Genomic DNA, 19760 nt, shown 5'->3' with positions numbered 1-19760 from the left:
TCTCTGGTACATCTCTGAAAACACTGCAAGAACTTAATCCACTCATTTCTCTTTTGTTCCTCCATTTGCATATTTCCCCATCCACAGCACACCTCAGAGGGATTACCTCTCTGTGGTCACTGTAGACTTCAGACCAACCTGTCTCACTGAAGGCATTATGTTCTTTAGTTTAACAAATCTGGAAAATGGGCTCTGTGTGGATTAATTTGTTTTTAACCATTGGGTGATGAAAGGCCCATTAGCAAACAAAAAGGAGACCCCCTGCTCTACTCCCTGGATGCAGGAAGGGGAAAAGGCCCTGCTAACCCGGTCACCCCCCTTTCCACCTCTTTCTTATTTTTCTATAGAAAATGCTAGCCAAGGCTTTACTTCCTATCTTTCCCCAGAGTTGTATCCAGTTTGGCTCATGGACTTTGCCGAAGCCCCAGTGTCTTAGAGAAACTAGGGCTCAGACACGACACCTCATTCCTTACGGGTCTCTCCAAACATCTCAGATCTGCGGTCACGAGCCGCTGAGGGCTCACACCTTGCAGGCAGCCCGCATTCAGATCTACAGGGCTCTGCTCCAGACACTCACAGTTTCTAAAGTCATGGCTTTGATGAACAGGATCCTTTAATAAGCTACGAGATGGAGACAGGATTCACACTGAAAAGCTTGTCACGCCGCGGTGGACGACTCTATTCTGAAGTAGTCTCACATCAATTGTGTTTCTGAGGGAATAAACCTTGCTCTCTTTCTCATCTCTATCAAAACAGAAAAGTCGGCAAGTCCTTCCTCAGAACTTAATATTTATCTCAGCTATCCCTGTTTCTAATTTAGGGCTAAATTAGTTCTCATTAGAAGGAGAAGCTGGAGTTAGCTTCTTCTCCCTGAGCCTGAGCTCTCGAAGCCTGACATCTTGCTGAGGCTCCAGTGAGATGGGCTTTGTTTGTCTTCTTTCAGTTTTGTCTCTGCTTTGCATTGGCTCTCCTCGTCTTTGATTCTTGGAAATGAATGCTTTCCTACACGGGGGCATCCTCCCGACCTGCCAAGTGCCACATCTGTCAAATGCTGAACAGACGTTGTTTAAACACGAGGGTGGAAACTCAGCCCTTCGTTAAAATCTCTAAAGCAAATGCTACCCACTTTCCTCTCAACACATTTTTTTTTTGTTGTGTGCACTCGATATTAGCATTTAATAATAACATCTCACCATGTCTTGGCCCAAAGTGCCAAGTGGAAAGGCTTTCTGACGATAACCCTTAAGGAGACAGTCAGCCGAGCACCCCAGGAAGCATGACGCTGCTTATTTGGCTAAACAATGAGTCCAAAAGCAGTCTTACACGTCCTCCTGGCCAGAATCATCCTGAGTTCTTTTTGTCTAGATTTTCATAGATTTTTGTTTATGAAAACACATTCCGTACTTTGAACACTGTCTTCACAAAAGTTCTACTGGTGAACTGTTTTAATAAATCAGAGCTAACTCATGATCATTTGATGCTTTAGATAAATAAGCAAATGGTGTCTTGACCTAGAGAGGGGATCCTCATGGATCTTGTGGTGGGTTTTCCGTAAGATCTACTTGAAAGAACAAATCGCTGAATAAGGTAACTTATCCTTTAGCCGGACTCAGTGGGCCTGCTTCCTGATTCTCCGAGCTACTGGGAAGACAAAGCAACTGATGACCTGATTTCATTCTCCTGCCTCAGTTGGCTTCTCTAATGCTCATCCGTGGCTTTATATACTGATGAATTGGACACTGAATTGTCTCTTTTGGTGAAGATTCTCATGCCTGCTGTGACACATGTAGCAAGAGTCCCCCTTTCGTAGCAGAAAAAGTGTAAAAGAGGATGTGCCCCACCAAACTAAAGCACAGCTGCCATGTTGGCGTAGGAAGGACATAGAAGGCTCCTGTCAGGCACCTCAAACCAACAGCATCTGGGCCCCGGAGCCCAGCCATGTGCAGCAAGGTGCTCAGCTTTATAAAAAGGCACCAAGGACTCTCCGGGCTGTAAGAGGGGCTGGCTGGCAGGGGTGTCATCTGCTCGGCAGTGGCTCAGAACACATCTGCAACAACAACAGCCCTTGCAAGCAGAGCTATGCATCAACAGGGATGCTAGACCCGAAACAAATTCTACATGGGTGTTTTTAGAAAATTCTGGAACATTTCAAGTTCTATGATCTTTGGATCGCTCTGTTTCCAGGTTTTATTTTTTATTGATTTTTTTTTTTAAGTCTTCTTCCCAGAGAAGGGCTTTCAGATTAGGCCAGCACTTGTGCAATTTAACCAAGCTATGCCTCTCTCTCTTTAATATTTGTTTTTGTTTTGAGTTTAAAGAGAAATCAGCAGCATGGAGAGAGCAATGCTTCTACCTCATTACATTTTCTGGATTCTTTACAGTGTCAAAAAATAGTGTTAGCGTCTTTTGGCATACAGTTAATGCCAAATGCTCCTGCTTTGCCTGTCCAGTGCATGGGCCACCTGCTGTTGAGCTGTAGCAGGATGCTCGAAGGTAGCTGTTGGGAACCTTGGGGGAATGAGAGCTTTCAGGAGAATGAAGAAGCAGTAATGATTTATGAGGCAAGTTAATAACGCCAGCTTCTATAGAAGGACCAGCCCAGAATTCTTGGACCATCAGGAAAGGATTGCCTGTGGTCTACCAGAGGCAAGCATTCATTAGTTCTTTGGTGTCCCAGTTAAATGAGTTTTACATTCATCATCTACATCTAGAATTTCCCAAGCCAAGTCATAAACACACAGAGAAGAGTAAATAGTACAAGAGAAACAATTATGGTGATTTCTAAAAGTTGATTTTCTTTGATAGGACAATGTCCATACTCTGGTATGTGCAAGGACAATAAATACAGGCATCTGGTAACCTTGAGATAGAGATTATAAACAGTTTGCATCAAATGCTTGAATAGGTCTCTAAGTCCTAAGTCAGTGGAGAGGAGACGCCAGGTCCTTTTGTCCTGGGAGTGTGAGGCTCGCTGCCTTTGCAGGGGTCTCACTGTGAGCTAACCCCACCAAGCCTTGAACTTTTCTGCTCCCACAAACAGGAAGATGAAGAAGGTCTACTTCGGATTTTCATAAGGAGGCAGAGGAACTTCCTGACCCTTTAAAGAGTGTTTATTAGGAGGCATCTCTTCCACCAGGCTCAGAACCCTTTAATTTGTGTTTCTGGTTTTTCCAAGAGAGATTTGCCCTTTCCAACTCAAAATGAAATAAATGCAGTCCGGGTTTGCCCCCATAAGAACAATGACCTAATACTATTAAAATACCGTCTCAGAGAACTGGAAATAGTGGACCCTCCCACAATGTGAGCATTATGGGCTTCACTGCACCCAAGAGGCAGGGACGGACTTCTTCAAGTCCTTGAGTTCTGATTGTCTGGCAAGAGTTGTGTTTTCTCTAGCTCCCATCATCTGATGAGTGCAGCAACAAGCAAAGTTCCCTTCTAAAGACCTTCACCCAGCATTGGGACAGTGGCTATGCTGTTATCCAGTAGTCATGCAGTGCCTTGGTCTCAGACAAGAATGGCAAAGGCTCAGTGATGGACTCTTAGGCTCGAGATCTAAGAACTAGATCTACTCATGGGACATTGATGTAACTCGATGTGGTGGGAAAACCAAGCAGAGATTAGAGACCGTTCTTGTTGTGCTAAGATGTTGTCATTGATAAACTCATACTGAGAATCAATCACACAATCAAGGCTGAGGGGTGTTGCTCTCTGGGAGAGCACTGGATTAACACATATAGGAGGTCCTGTGTTTTATCCCCAGCATTTCCTAAGCCAGAGGTGGTCGTCTCTATAATCCTTGTACTTGATAGAGGCAAGAGGATCAGAAGTCAAACTCTACTATATAGCAAGTTCAAGGATAGCCTCACCAAAATAGATGAGGTCCTCCTTCAACACACACACACACACACACACACACACACACACACACACACACCTGAAAAAGCAAAACTAAACCCTAAGTCCCAAAGAACCCCTTTTAATGTTTTAAGCAAGTTTACGGTCTTGTGGTAAGCCACATTCACAGCCCTCCTGGGCTACAAGTAGCCCCATGTTGTAGGTTGAACACTCTTGGCATGCACGATCTGTTTGTTCCCTCTGGCTCGGAGGCTTGGGGTAGTCTCCTCTTTGCTCCCGAGTTCCCACACCTGCCTTCTATCTCCATCCACCACAACTGTCTTGGGCTAGCCATCCTGAAACCTGTGTAAGCCTGTGTCTGGAAACTGGCTATCTACCAGTCCTGCTTGGGTTTTCACTCAGCAGTGCTAGGCAGTTCACCACTTCTGCCCCCACCTCCTCCCTTTCCTAAGGTGAGAAGATTAAGTGAAAGCAGACACAGACGAAAGTGAAAGGTGAGCCTGAGGCCGACCTTGGTGGCACCTGTGGACGGAGATCTCTGCTGCTGAAGACACATCGAAGACACCAGCCCCGAGTGAGACTTTGCTTCCTTCCAGAAGTTTCAGCCTCTCTGCCCTGGCAGTATCTCTTTATAGTGCACCTCACAACATGACACAGATCAAAACCAACTAGCTGACACTTAAGGCTATCTGCCCACTCTCCCACAAGGTTTAACCGCTCTGAGCACCGGGTCTGACTGCACTTCAAGCCTGACTGTGGGACACACCTGCATGTGGTTCCAGGACACGTACCTGCCTTGTGATTCCCAGTGCCGCCTGACAGCCAGTCCTTCAAAATCCTTGCTCTCTCGGTATGCAAACTCTCAGCAAAGAGCCATCTTGCATGCCAGAGCCTACACTCGGCAGAAGATGTTAGTCTCTGTTTCACCACATTCTTTATCGAGGTCATTTTGCTAAAGCCAGATAACTGAAGATGAACGTGCAGAATCTAATTTCTTAGTTGTACTCGAGGCTAAAATAGTTTGATTGTTTGATGTTTAGCTATAGATGGTGAGTCTCTTTCTTTCTATTTTTTTTTTTTAAGTCTGGAGGATTATTTAATGAGAGACACGTGTGGCAAGTCACAGCATGCAAGCTTTCTTCATCTCAGCAATGCAGAAAAATTCCTCAGACTCTGGGTTTGCCTTTGGAGGGCATTCTAAACCATGCAAAATATGGTGTGAGTTCTCCAGGAGGAGGAGGATGGGGGAGGAGGAGGAGGAGCAAGAGGAGTAGGGGGAAGAGGAGGAGGAGGAAGAGGAAGAGGAGGACACAGTGCTGCTGCTACAAACTAGATGAGACTCCCTTGCCACCTCCATCCAATCAGGAAAGAATCTGAGAGATGCAAATACTGGAGATGCTCCAGTAATGGGACGCTCAGACACCATTCCCCGGGCCCCTGCCCTGGCTGATGTGACCCTCTATACTTATAGGAACAGAACGCAAGGATAGACTCCAGCATGTGTATACTTGTAAGCTCGGATGATCTTTCTTACATTATTTATATTCAGTTTTCTAAGGCATCACACTGTGTCTCTGGTCTTCTGCTAATACGCTCACACATTAAAAAGTGACCTATCTGAGTCTGCTCACTCATGACTCAGTCTAGGACTGTGCACATGCAGTTGTACGAGTACGTTCACGTAATCAGTCTACGATTCTGGTTTCTCGGTCACTTGATAATCACTCGACAGCTGCTTCAAGGAGCACACACCTTCTTCCACTCTACTCCAAGATCAGGTCCGGGTATCCATTATTGCTAAGAGCTAATCTGGATTGGGCTTAATTGACAGCTCCATTAGTCTGATGAACACAAATGGCATCAAACACCAGGATCGGACACAAATTGAAGATGAGAGCTCCTTTGCATCCACATGGGAAGGCAAGCAGGGATTTTTAAGACAGAGTAGTGAGGACAATTAGCAGGATTAATGGGCTCCCCAGTAGGGAGATGACACCAGATGCTCTCTGCAGCACAGTTCTGTGTGCATTCCATAGCAAGTCCCACTGGCTTCAGAGCTGGCCCACTGCATTCAGTAATGGTGCAACCTCGTGTCTCTAAACCAGTGAGCCAGTACGTGGGCTGAAACCTTGGGTCAGGTTGAAGTTTCGTCCCCTGCCTCCCATAGCAGACATCCCCAGCGACTGTAAACCCAGAAGTTCCGTGGAGTCATTAGCATGACTCCCCGGCCTCCTGAGCAGTCTGAGAGTGATTCTGGTGGTTTATATGGTCCCTCTGCCTGCCCCAGTGTGCTGCACATCTCCAAGTGACTGGGATATATAGAGAGCATAAATGGAGGAGGTCCTTAGGGAAAAATCAATCATGTCACCAAGATCCATTTCTGAAGAAAACAACCGCAAATGTTTTAGTGAATATAAACCAATCTCGCCCTGGTCGTTCCACTGTTCTGGGTTTTACGACTATGTTTTTTTCACACCGTGTGGAAAAATACAAAGAAGTGCCCAGGAACTAAAAACAGAAATGGATCTGTTTTAAGGAGTGTTTCCCCCTTGATTTCTTTGCTGTATTTACCAGATGTTGCCTACTCAGATGTACCCAAGCCAGCCTCCAACAAGAACCACACTGTGGACCTGAGGTCTGTTCCAGCACATGAGAACTGAAGCCAGAATATGAGAGAGAGAGAGAGAGAGAGAGAGAGAGAGAGAGAGAGAGAGAGAGAGAGAGAGAGAGTTTTTTTTTTTTTTACAATATTCTTGCTTTAATATATCACACGAATTTCCAGTTTTCCAGTTGTTACTCCAAAGAAAGACAGGGACAGTCTAATTTACCACAAGTCATTTATTTAAGACAAAAAAGATGTTAAAGAAAGCCTGTGGCCCTGGCTTGAGGAGACCAGATGGCTGTCCACATGACTTATATCAACATTTTTTACTCCATGGAAGATCAGGGTTTTATAAAACTGTGTTTTCAGGGTCTTGGAGCTCTACAGTGCCTAAGTCAACGCAGTGTGTCTTACCTGGATCTGGTGAGACAAAAGGGTCTCACACAGCTAGGAGAGGGGGAGATCAGAAACATTGGCGAATCTGCTGTCTAAATGTGACTGAACTACATAGTTTTCACTTCATAATCATTTGGCAGTGACAATTGTGGGGGTAGTAGCCAGGTGGGAAATTTGCCCAAATGAAGCATTTGCTAGATGTTTTCCCCAATTTTTCTTCCTTTTTTATGGGTTAATGGTATGTGTGTGTGTGTGCGTGCACATGTGTGTATCAGTGTATGTGTGTGTGTGTGCCTAAGTACATTTGGCTGTGTACAGAGCCAGAGGTTGACATCAAATTTCCCCCTTAGACTCTTTCCAGAGTATTCTTTTGAGACAAGGTCTCTTCTTGAACCTAGATTTCAGCAGTTCTCTTAGACTGTGTGGCCAGTGAGCTCCAGAGATCTGCCTGTGTGTGCCTTCCCTGGCAGGGCTGCAAACAATGCTCAGTAGCATGCCTGCTTGTATAGGTGTGTCAAGGATCTGAACTCAGGACTTTACACTGAGTCTTCGCCCCAACCTTATCAACAGCTTTCGTAGTCTTTGAGCTTTTCACACTTATTGAACATTCAGCAAAAATGTATGCTACACTCTGCAAGAGCCAGGGCAGCTGGGTTAGGATCATGTGCTCTTCTGAGGAGCAGGCAGAGAGCACACTCATTTTCCCAACTGCGTAGCATCTGTGTGCCTAAGCACGGCAGCACAGGAAGTGTGTGGCTAGATACTGCATTACTTTATCAGCCTGCAAGGGATGCTTCTTCCAGTGCACCTGCTGTGGCCGGCCTGGCTCTCACATTGCAGATGGAATCTCCAGGGCCGGGGACATGGCCTTGTGAGAGGGTGCTCAACCAGAACATGCAGAATCCTTGGTTCACTTCCTAGTACTGGAGCAATGAAAATGTCTAGTTTCCTAAGAAGCTGTCGTCTCAATATGGGTCTGAAGGCCTATGGTAGACACTGTGACCAGTATAGCTGGAGACACCTAAACATGCATGGGCTGTGTCTGGAGTTCACACCCCATCAAAATCATCTTGGGATGAGGGTGGTGGTAAAAGAAAGAGAAACATTTCATTTCCAGCTACCAATGAGGATTTGAAAATAAATTCACAACTCCAATATATTCTGTGGTGATATTTGGTCATCAGCTATTAAGTATTCAAATTCAAAATACTTCAAGTTGAAAGAATGTTGACTACTAGTAACATACAGAATGCTGTAACTCGGTGACATGGCTCATGTCGGTGAATTGCTTCTCCTGGTGATGAGGGTGGGTGATGAGGGTGACCGGGGCCACCCAGGGTCATGAAAGAGTAAAGTATGAAATGCCCTCGGCCATGGAAAAGACTGACATTTAAAGCATTTTTTTTACCGGATGTTTTTGCACACTCTCTAAAGTGGAGTCGTGGTTATCTTAGGGCTGACTGGTACATCTCTTTGTTCCTACACTCTTTCCTGAATTATCTTTTGACACTTGACGTTGATGAGTACAGCTAAGTCATCTTGCTGAGTGAAGCCTTGGCAATGGGGATCTTACCGAGACAGGTAATTTGTCAAAATGTATTTGTCAAGTATCCACTGTGTCGGGGTGTGCTAGTAGATCTTTATACTTCATACAGTGAGTAGACTATGATCCCATGTGAAATCTCAGGTGTACTGGAATATCCCAATTACATAAAACACAGTCAGGGGCATCCCGGAATTCTTTTTCTCAGTAATGAAACAATTCCACCATCTCCCACACATGTGCCGATATGCCCTGGTTATTACCTTATCATCTTTGCTATTTCCTTCCATAAGATTGTGTGTTTTCCTTTCCCCCCTCTTGGCTTCATGTGCTTACCACAGTGCCCCAACCTTTCGCCACAAAGTTCCCACTCTGTGGCCTTGGGCCCTACTCTCGACTCCCACTGTTCTCCTGAAATGTAATCTTAAATGTCTCCACTGTCAACTGTGGCTGAGTCACTCTTCCCATCCAGACATCTTGGTCTACTTCATGTGGTAGAGCCTGAGGTTTCACCCCCTGTCTGAGGACGCTTTCCACCTCTGTTTTTCCCTCCCAAGATGACAATCTTCGTTGTGTTGGTGTGTCTGTTTAATTATTTGCTTGATTTTGTTGTGGGCCTTGGCATTTTGTGGGCTTCTGTTTCCGGATCTATGAAGTGACTGACATTATCCCTCTCACCTGGCTTGTCTCGGACCCCAACTCACTGCCTCCCTTGGTGAGGCAGACATTCCTTTCTTCATGATGTTTGTCTCTCAAAGAGACCCTCAGAGGCAATGGTCCTCAGTTTTCCTGAGGCTCTTTTATATTTAATATAACTCTTTAATACTGTTCTTCATGTTGTGGTGGCCCAACGTACTGAATTATTTTTGTTGCTACTTCATAACTCTAATTTTATACTGTTATGAGTTGTGATGTAAATATCTCATATGCAGGATGGTCCTAGATGACCCCCACGAAGGGTCATTTGATCCCCAAAGGAATTGTGACCCATAGGTTGAGAACCTTGGGTCATTGTTCAAAGGGAAGAAGGGATTCAGAGGGACAGGGAGGGAAACAGGAGGACACTGGCAGTAAAAACGCCCCTAAATTATTGATAAATGTATGTATGCATGCATGCCTGCATGCATGTAATTGTTAAATGATGATGATGATAAAAGAAGGTTGTTTCCCAAGAAGGGCCTGGACCCCTTTCCCTGAGCCTTTCTCGCTTTGGTTCTCTGGCCTTGGACCTGACCCTTCTTTTTCTGTCAGTAAGTGTCCTGCTCTGTTTCTCCTGGACAAGCTTTGAGCCTGTCTGCCACCTTCTCCCTTTAACCCTGGGTAGTTGCCTCTGTGACTGGGCATGAGTCCGTAAGTCCCTTCCCACGCTTCAAGTCCTCCAGGCTAATATTCTTGAAAAATGACATCACCATGATATTTCTTTCCTTCCAAATACTGCATTGTGTTCTGACACCCAACCTCATGTCTTTAGGATTTCCTTCTGCCTCTCCTAGAACATATAACCACAGTCCTTCGAGCCCCATGGCTGTGGTGCCAGGGTTCAGATCACGTGCCACTCCCCCCCACCCCCACCTGGTCCCTCTGGGTCCTCCTAGCTGCGTGGGCATCTTTCTTGCCGCCGCTGCTGGCCCCCCTTTAATCCCCGTTCTGCCATCAGACTGACTCATTATCTTCTTTCATTGCTGTTTGGGAAATCTCACAAAGTTCTTGCTTTTCTTTCTCTTGGTCTGACGGGTGCGTTGCAGATAAAAAAGATGATCAGCTTCCCCTAGCAACACAGTGACCTACGGTGACAACTCAACTGAGGACGAAGCTTCTGAGTGGGGAGCTATGCTCCCCACAGCTCTGAAGCCAAGGGCGTAAGAGCCCCTGAGTCAGGGGGATGGCTGTTATTGCTCAGCAGGGCTGGCATCCTGGGGAATCTGGACGACGGCCATTGCTGTCTTTGAACTCTGCGGCTCATCACGAAGGCGCAAGCGCGTGCTTCAGAGTGAAAGTGAGTCCTTCCTCCTTAGCCTGCCCTGGACCTGCACTCACAGACCTCTCACCTAACTAGAGCATCCTTTAAAGACAACCATTTGACTCACTTATTTCCTCTTCTGACCATTTGGGACACCACATCTGTGCCTTACTTGGCCATGAATGTTCTTCCTTCTTTCCTTCTTCTTCTTCTTCTTCTTCTTCTTCTTCTTCTTCTTCTTCTTCTTCTTCTTCTTCTTCTTCTTCTTCTTCTTCTTCTTCTTCTTCTTCTTCTTTTGGTTTTTTGGATTTGGGTTTTTTGAGACAGGGTTTCTCTGTGTAGCCCTGGCTGTCCTGGAACTCACTCTGTAGATCAGGCTGGCCTCGAACTCAGAAATCCGCCTGCCTCTGTCCCCCAGAGTGCTGGGATTACAGGCGTGCGCCACCACCGCCCGGCTTCTTCCCTCTTTTATACATGTCACCTCACCAAATGACTCTGCAGAAGCTTCCTTCTGGGTCAGCCTCTGACACGGCCTCTGACCCCTTGGCTCCTACAAGTCAGTTGCATACAAGCTCTTTGCTCCTCACCAGGATTCAACCAATGATTGTGAATTTATTTCTTTAACTAGTAACCATGAACTCATTTGGTGCTTCTGCCTTATTCTCTAAAGCAACTAAGCGACAGAGGCCCACCTGGTGCAGTCCCTGAGGGGCAGTGCACTAAATGACGCTAAATGACGCCCGGAGTTCCTGTCCAACAGCCTGTGTGAGTGTGGCAGTTGGGTTGAATATGTCCACTAGTTCCTTTGGGAGAGAGAAATGGGGTACTGGGGGCGGGGTCAGAGACGACAGTTTAAAATCGGTAGCCTATGCCTTGTTGATTAAGTCGTTCCAGGTGTTGAACTGTGAAGTGAACTTTCAAATAAAATAAAACTGATCATTAGAAAAAAGAAAGGAAGAAAGGAAGGAAGAAAAGAAAAGGAAAACAAATTTCCCATCCTAAGAGGTGAGAGATAATTTTTAGTGGCGGGAAAATATTACACATGTTTAGGTTAGATGCTGGGGCTGGGGACTGGTTTGGGTAACAGTTTTAAAATGTTATCACCTGTTGTGGATAGCCCTGGGCGTGTATTTTGATGCTAATTTCCCTCCTGGGAGGGGCTGGAGATGAGGAGTTGCCTTGTGAACTTTCTCCCCCACCTTAACTTCTCAAATAAAGGCTTGAGTCAGTGATTGGGCAGGACGAAGGAGGTGGAGCTGAGGGTTTGGGGGGAGGAGGAAAGGATCAGCAGAAAAGGGGGAGGAGTGACTGGAAGAGAAGGAGTTATGGGGCATCCACGGCGGCGGAGAGGTTGGTGAGAAGCTCGTGGCTAGAGAAACAGCTGGTTATATGGGATAATATAGATGGAAATAGAGTAGTGTAGTGGGAGATCTGCCCAATCTAGGCTTATAGCTTGTATTGTTACTGATTGAGTTGAGATTTCTTTTACCAGGTACTTGGGTTAGAAATAAAATAGCAATAATCATGTCTCTCTAGTTGGCCATTTGCTTGGCAATAAGGAACAAAACCAAAGAAGGTGACCCCAGCTCTGGAGATGCCCTTACTATATATATCCCATCCCTACCAAAGAGGAGAGGACGGCTAAGCCCCCTGGGGCTCTGGCAGAGTGCAAAGTGGACACCCCTCCCCCTTTCTCCTCCCAACCTGCACTTAGCTCAGGAATACCAAGTGTTTTCAGTCATCTCCCTCTTGGCAAGCCAAGAACTAGGCCCTGAGGACACAGAGATGAATAATATCCCAGGCTCCTGTTGCAGGTCTCCATAGTTTTCCCAGACACAGTGGGGTGTCTCTCTGATGTGGGTGACATGGCATCTTGTGCTTAGAACTGCAGAAATCCTGTTCATCTGACATTCTGGGATCGGAGAATTTTATTCTATTATGGGGCCTTAAAGATAGTCTAGCAAGCCAGGCAGTGGTGGCACAGGCCTTTAGTCCCAGCACTAGGGAGACAGAGGCAGGCAGATTTCTGAGTTTGAGGCCAGCCTGGTCTATAGACTGAGTTCCAGGATGGCCAGGGCTACACAGAGAAATCCTGTCTTGAAAAACGGGGGAAAAAAAGAGAAAAAAAAAGAAAGAAAAGAAACGGAAAAAAAAAAGATGGTCTAGCAAGCAAACTGAAATGGTTGTGCTAGGTCTTTATAAGTGCCCAGCACTAAACCAACATTGTTATTGTGGTTCTAGGCCTCTTGGCTTACAGAGCAGACAGATTAATGTAAAATTAAATGATTGCCTTGGACCATTTAATTGTATGTTCCAAAGATTGTTTAACACTGATAACCCCTATTTAATTTTTTGTTTAGTATTTATAACTAGTATTTTAATCTTTTAAATTATATGATGAATAATAGATACAAATTATGAAGCTGCATCAAGGAAATATTGGAAGGTTAATTTTTCTGCACATCTAAGATATAATTAACAAGAAAAGTATACAAGCAAATGCTGTTTTCAATCTCTTATAAGGGAGTACTTAAGCGGCAACTGATTATGCATATAAATATGGGATGATTTGGTGGTATTTTAGAGAATATCTGTGGTAGGCAGTAGTCCCCCAACATTTCTCACCTAACCCCCAGAATCTGCCTTAGAGTCAGCTTCCAAACTGAACTAGGGATGACACTAAAGTCTTAGGGATTCCCCAAGAAGGCACTTCGAGCTCCGAGTCTAAGTTGGCCACTGACATTCCTGACAATCGCTCTGCTCTGCCGCTCAGGAGCTCATTGTGAGGTTCCAGCGTTAGGAAAGATAGCAGAAGCAATTTGTCCACAGCTCTTGGAAGGCTTGCCCTTCCCCTCTTCCTGGGTGCTACACAATGGGAGCAATGGGAGCCGCAATGGCCATCTTGGCCCATGGAAGATCCTTCTGAATAGAAGTGTTAAGGATTATGCAAATGGAGCTTAGAAGGCACTGAGATCCCAGGAGACATGGTAGGGGCTAGCCATGATCTAGATCCCCAGAGACATGCTAGGGGCTAACCTTGACCTAGATCCCTGGAGATGTGGTAGGGTCTATCTAGCCTTGTGCTACCTGACTCTACCCCGTGAAATAAATAAAATTTGATCTTATTTCAGCTGCTATTTTCTTTGGTTTTCTGAATGCACTCTCTAACTGATGAGGCAGGAAAGCCAAATGAAACCCATGTATGGGTTCCTAAGAAAGACAAACACACAGCTCATAGCGTGGGTCTGAATATGATTTGGTCTATTGGACTATAATATGAGTATGGAACATTCCAGAAAAAGCTAAAGTTAATCCTGATGATAGGAAGTAATCTGATAGAAGAGGCAGGAAAGGGAAGAGGAAAGCCAGCTAGGAAAACCCTGGACAGCAGGAAGTTAAGCACAAGGAGAGCGGTCCGGTGGCAGGGGGCAGCACTGGTGTGCTGCGCTGACTTTCTTGGTGTTTTTTAGTAATTACTGACTCTCCATTGGGCAAGGTCCTTGCTCTGTGCATCCGGATTGGAAACACAGAGCAGGTTGGCGTGGGCCATTTGGGATACTCTCCGTTGGCATTCTCAAGTCACTCTAAGCGTGTCACTTAGGTGGAGACATTGAGCTACAGAGAGTATGGTTTTATACTTATGTGTTTGGCTGTCACTGAGGCGGGATGGTGTCTTGTAGAATTTAGTTTCATGTTTTCAGGCCTAGGTTGAAAAGCTCTCTTTGGCTCAGGTAGGAGGAGAGCTGAGGAGGAAAAGCCTCCTGGGCCTGGATCTCTTCTGAATTATCCTCTAGGGTAGGAGGCATTTGTGGCTGATACATTGTAGCAGTGGTTTTCACCTGAGAGCTTCGACCCTTTACTACAGTTCCTTGAGTTGTGGGGATTCCCCAACCATACAATTATTTTGTTGCTACTTCATAACTGCTATAAATTGTAGTGTAAATACCTGATATGTGGGATATGTGACCCCTCTCCACGAAGGTGTTGCCAAACACATTACAAGGTTGCCACTACATTACAAGGACCATGATGGATCCAACTCTTTTTTTTTTTTTTTAAAGATTTGTTGGATCCAACTCTTTTTTTTTTTTCTTTTCTTTTCTTTTTTTTTTTTAAGATTTGTTGGATCCAACTCTCAACACATACAGCAGAAGGGCAGGAAGAAAGATGAGCTGAAGAGAGAGGCCCCACCCCACAGGCTAATGAAACCCATTCCAACCACAAGGCCTTGCTCCTTCAGGCCGAGGCGCAGAAGTGTTCTATGTGGTCATCCAGCCCTATGTCCCCACTGTGGTGACACTAGCAGCCCTGTGTCCCCACTGTGGTGACACTAGCTCTTGCATTTCAGATGTCACAGCTGCAAACGGAGGCGTCCTAGGATCCATAGTCTCTGCCTGGGGGCAGGATGCTCCGGTAGAAGGCTTGCCCTCAAAACATGGGTCTTCGTGTGAGGGAGAAGCAAGTCTTAGCTCTATAAAGCCACCAAAACCCAGGAATCACTGCAGGACACTGATTCTGATAGTACTCTTCAGCAAGAAAAATTTGGATTAATCCTTTGTAAGGTGAGAGGCATACCTCTGTGATTTGGAGTGGGATCTGGTGTTGGTAATGATTATAGCCTCACTTTGATTTCTGACTGTGACTGGGAAAGTTTCCTAACCAACCAGAGCCCAGTTTCTAGCTATATGATGGGGATTTCTGATTTACCTCTTTGACAGGACAATGGCTTTGGAAATGTGGCTGTATAGACCACGTATGTTAGAAACGACCCCTCTACTGCCGACGTCTGTTAAATGCATGGCACCGAATGTCCAGTCAGGAGGCTTTACAGGCACTTTACTGTCTGGGTTAAGTCGCCACCTACAACTCTGAGCTTTTTAACATGTTCCACCGGTGACCCTCATGTTCACAGAGGTTTCTGAGGGAGCAGTTCTAAAGGGTGGCGGGGGTTACATGAGATACTATGTGTGGGGTATCAGGGTTCATGATAAACCAATGGGTATAATTATTTTTTGTCTCTAGAAGATGCAGTGATGTAAATTTTAGGTTATTCCGAAAAGTATGGCAAGTGTGTGAAAGGTGAAAAAACAAAAACAAAAACAAAACAAAACAAAACAAAAACAGGGGCATCCTTGCTTTCTTTAGATCTCAGGGGAGACAAGAGGAACTCCAAAGGAGAGTTGGGGTCCATTGCTGTGACATCTTGTGCATTCACTGACAAAATGACCTGGAGACAGACACGGAGAGGGTCCCTTTGTCAGTAGCAAACCCCTCGAGACTCAGAAGCCTCAGGAAGGTGGATTTTCATGCAATGGTGGAACTTGTTAATGAACGAGTCAAGGTGTGGCTGGAGGCGAGCTCAGGGCCTGGAGCTCTGCTGGAAATTATCGACAGCTTTATTGCTTATTCCTGTAGCGGTTAGGAAACGAAATACCTCAGTCTAATCAAGTAATTGCATTAAGGAGCTACAGGGGACCTGCAGCTGCTTTTCTGGAACAGACAAGCAGTCAACTGTGCTACAACCAGGTTAACTGTCAGGGGGAGTTTGACTCAAACCTCTTTTTAGTTCAGTTAACATACTCTGCCCCACCCCCGCAGATGCAAGCAAAGGTCTATCTAAAAAAAAAAAAAAGGCAGCTAACAGTCAAAACAAAACAGCACGCTCATTTGTAATAAGTGCTTCATGTTTCCAGAGCAAAATTCAGCAGAATTCATACTTACTGCTTTGAGCAGCGGGGTTAGAGGGTGCAGTGTGGGTTTGGGCAATGGTAGGCCGTAAAATAAGTATCGGTAGTTGGGATGAGTCCCCTTTTCAGAGGCTCTGACAAGTAGCTTCTTAGCCACTTTCCTTGGCAGGGAGAGGACCACATACTCGTCCACTCCAAGCTAATGGACAGTCACAGTTAGGGTGATGATAATTAACAGGAGTTTCAGAATAAAAAACTAAGGTGTTCTCATCTGAAGGACGAGCCAGAGGAAAATAGTGGGCCCCAAGGGATGGGGCTATCAGAAAAATAGCCGGTTTGTGCTAGAGCTGTTCTTGTGATGTTTCCAGAGTTGTGGGTCTTTCAGGGGTCATCTTAAAATCTGCACACTCAACCAGAAAGGTGCAACCACAAAGTAGGTAGAGTTACTGGGCCCTCTTTGTCCACACAGTGTTAGGTTCTGGGCGGGGCCTTTCGGCGGCCACCAAGTGGCCACTCTGCGAGTGCTGCTTTCATACCTCACCTCAGTTACAACATTGTGAGAGTTTTGTTCTCTTGGGTGAGGACCTTCCCTCACGGATGGTAGTTCTCCCGGGGACCCTGAGCACGGCGGTTTGAGTTGCTGGAACTTTGATTTTATTCCCCTCATGTATACAGCACTGCGCAGGACCGTGTAGCACTGCACCGTGTACCTCAGTCCTCAAAGCTTACAAAATGACTTCCACTTGTGAGGTAACCCTGCTCTTTCCCCCTCAGCCTTGAATTTGCCCACCAGGCTTGCTGTGAAGAATAAACTTAAAAATAAACTATTTCCATGTGGCTGGACCCTGGGATCCTGAACGCATGCTGTGCCATCAGGACAGGCACCATATTGTTCTCGTTTGAAGGCTGGTATTTTATGAGAGGGGACAGAAGGCAGCAGCTGCCCCGGAGCCTCTGAGCTTGGTGTCATGATGCCTGTCCTGACCTGCGGCCTGCTTTACCTCAGTCCCTCGCAGTATGCAAATAAGGGGGAGAAGTGCTGACTTAACCATTGCAGGTGTTACGAGTGTTCCGTGATATTTGCTGACTGCTTTGAAGATGAAAAGCATTATGGGGCACTAAGTACAATAATTATTAGTATAAAACCTCACACACCTCCTTGGAAAACTAAGGACAAACGGGCAGGAAATATAAATGCTTATGACAGGAGGCGAGGAGCCAGAGTGGCTTGGGAAATGTGAGGGTACAGCACCATCATTAGGGAGAGTCCAGGAACTCAGAGACCTTGGACTGAAGAAGGCTTCTCTGGAGACCCGTATTCCTCAACACCAATGGAATTCTGGGTAGCGATGTCCCAGAAGGTTGCTTCTTTAATAAGAGGAATACAGTCAGAGTATGTGCCCTATGATTGCTACAGATGTAGAACCTCCTTCGGGGTTTGTCTTGGGACCCTTCAACATCTCCCCTCACCTCTATCATAGTAACAGGGCAGTATTGTGCTAACTGGAGACCTTCGGACCACACATATGTTCTTGGCAACATCATAGCTGTTGACTCGTTTACCTGGGTCGTGGAATGAGGCTTGCTCTGACCATTTAAAGGTATTTACAAACCCAAGCTCTCTTATCCTGACAATCTGTAATCTTTTCTGGGTATTCTGGGGTTATTAAGTTTGTGCTGCAACTGGCCACTGACTCCCACAGAGTGGCTGATTTTAATGATCTCATCTGAGAGATGCTGGACAGTGTGTCTTTGTCAGTATTAAAGCTTTCCCCATTCATGGCACCACTGGACATTGCAAGGGTTAAGTCTCTCAGTTTCCCAAAGGGTGGTGGTAAAATCACAAGACTCCCCCCAATACAAATACATCTTCTACCAAAGAAGACCCTGAAGACACGACGCCTTTTTGAAGTAGGTCAAAACGGCTTTGTCGAGGATCAAGGAAAGAGTATTTAAGTCTTGTGTGGGAGATGCTGCCGGTCATATGGCTCATGCAAGGCACTTGACATCCCTGTGACAATGCTTCCTTTACCTCTGAGGGAAGACTACAGTAGGTTGTGAGTGCTACATACGAAAGTGGCTGTCGAGCACTTGAACCGCTGTCCGGCATGCTGCATGAGTAAATATGAGACCGCGTGAACCGTGGGTTTCTGAGCAGGCTAGAGGGAGGGCCGGGGGAAACTGAAGGCCATCCCTCCAGCCAACCACAAATGCATCAGACATAACTCCAGAAGAGAGAAGACAGAGTGCAATGTGCTAAAGAAGGCAGATGCTTCAGCAAAACTAAGATGGAGTTGATGTGCCAGGGTTTAGGACAGGTGGCGGTGTGGATAGTGTCCTTAGGAACCTGAGAACCAGTCTTCATGGTTAGCTTGACAGGGTTTGGAATCACCATGGAGATAAGCCTCTGGGATGTCTCTGAGGGAGGGTCTAGGTCGGATTGAGTGAGATGGGTTGATCCGCACTTAGTGTGGGTGGCACCTTTCCAAGGACTGAGGCTTTGGCATGAACTGAAAGATACAAGCCATCTGGGAACCTCTCTCTCTCTCTCTCTCTCTCTCTCTCTCTCTCTCTCTCTCTCTCTCTCTCTCTCCTTCCTGGCTGCAGATGCAATGTCACCAGCTGCCTCAGGCTCCTGCTGCCTGGCCTTCCCTGGCAAAACCAACTGTCCCCCTATTCCTGAAATCTAAATAAACCCTTTCCTCCTTAAATTGTGCATTTTCTCACAGCAGGAGGAAGAGTAAATTAGGTACAGTCTAGGGGTGGGGGTGAGTGCTGGGTGGATGTTCAGCCTGGTGCTAAAGACAGAAGTGGAAACAGTGTCCCAGAGCAGGTCCTAGCTGGCAGAACCAGGCCTTCTGGGAAAGCCTGTTTCTTGCTAGTGCCCACTGATTCTGAGGAAGAGCAGTAGAGACTGGAGAAGGACAGACACGGAAGTAGCAACCAGTGTCAAGCACAAGGGGTCACCCGGAGCCTGGGCCGCAGAGAACAGAGAGGAGAGGGCCAGGGGAATGTCCAACTGGAGGGGTCCAGTGGGAAACAGGGACCATGGATGCAGACATCTACAAGGAGGTCACTGAGCATAGACATGTTGAGCAAGACAGACCTGGAAATGGCCAGATAGACACCCAGAAGGACAGGACTCAGCAACATAACTGGGACATCTAGCAACATCAGAAGTTTGCATCACCAGAAATGGCTTAGGACAATTTCTGGATATCTTGAGGACCAGAGCTTTGTGTGGCAGAGATAGATTCATGTGTGAAGTAAGTCCACTTCCTGTCTCTCCTGATGGAAAATGAATGGGGCCCTTTAATAATTAGAAATTGAGTGGTGACTGTAGTGGTGACTGTGAAGATAAAATGTCAGATAGCGTAAACATGGTTACTTGTGGCCTGATTTTAACAAAACCTAACATTTTTCATATGTATCTGTTTGCATATATGTGCTCACGTGTGTGAACTTGGTGTGCAGGCCAGAGGTCTGCATTGAGTATATTCTTCAGTCTCTCTCTGCCTTGTATTTTGAGGTGGGATCTCCCACAGAATCTAAATATGGATGACAATCAAGCCCCAGGAATTGTTCTTTCTTTGGACTCCAGCCCTGGAGTTGCAGGCATACTTTGATGTGCGTGGATGTCTTAAATGTAGGTCATGGAGGGTCAACACAGACCCACAGCTTACCCTTTGTAGCTGGAACCATCTCTCCAGACCC

At 46.1% G+C, this 19760-nt stretch overlaps 1 protein-coding gene across 3 annotated transcripts in view; it reads right to left on the bottom strand.

Annotated features, from left to right (window-relative positions):
• Positions 1–19760, bottom strand: part of Runx1 (RUNX family transcription factor 1) — a 222307-nt gene that overhangs the window by 135215 nt on the left and 67332 nt on the right. The window lies entirely within an intron of this gene.

The sequence above is a fragment of the Apodemus sylvaticus genome, chromosome 15, assembly GCF_947179515.1.
Source record: "Apodemus sylvaticus chromosome 15, mApoSyl1.1, whole genome shotgun sequence".
Lineage (NCBI taxonomy): Eukaryota > Metazoa > Chordata > Mammalia > Rodentia > Muridae > Apodemus > Apodemus sylvaticus.
Note: the sequence above shows the minus strand (reverse complement) of the source record. Positions and strands in the feature narration are given on the sequence as shown.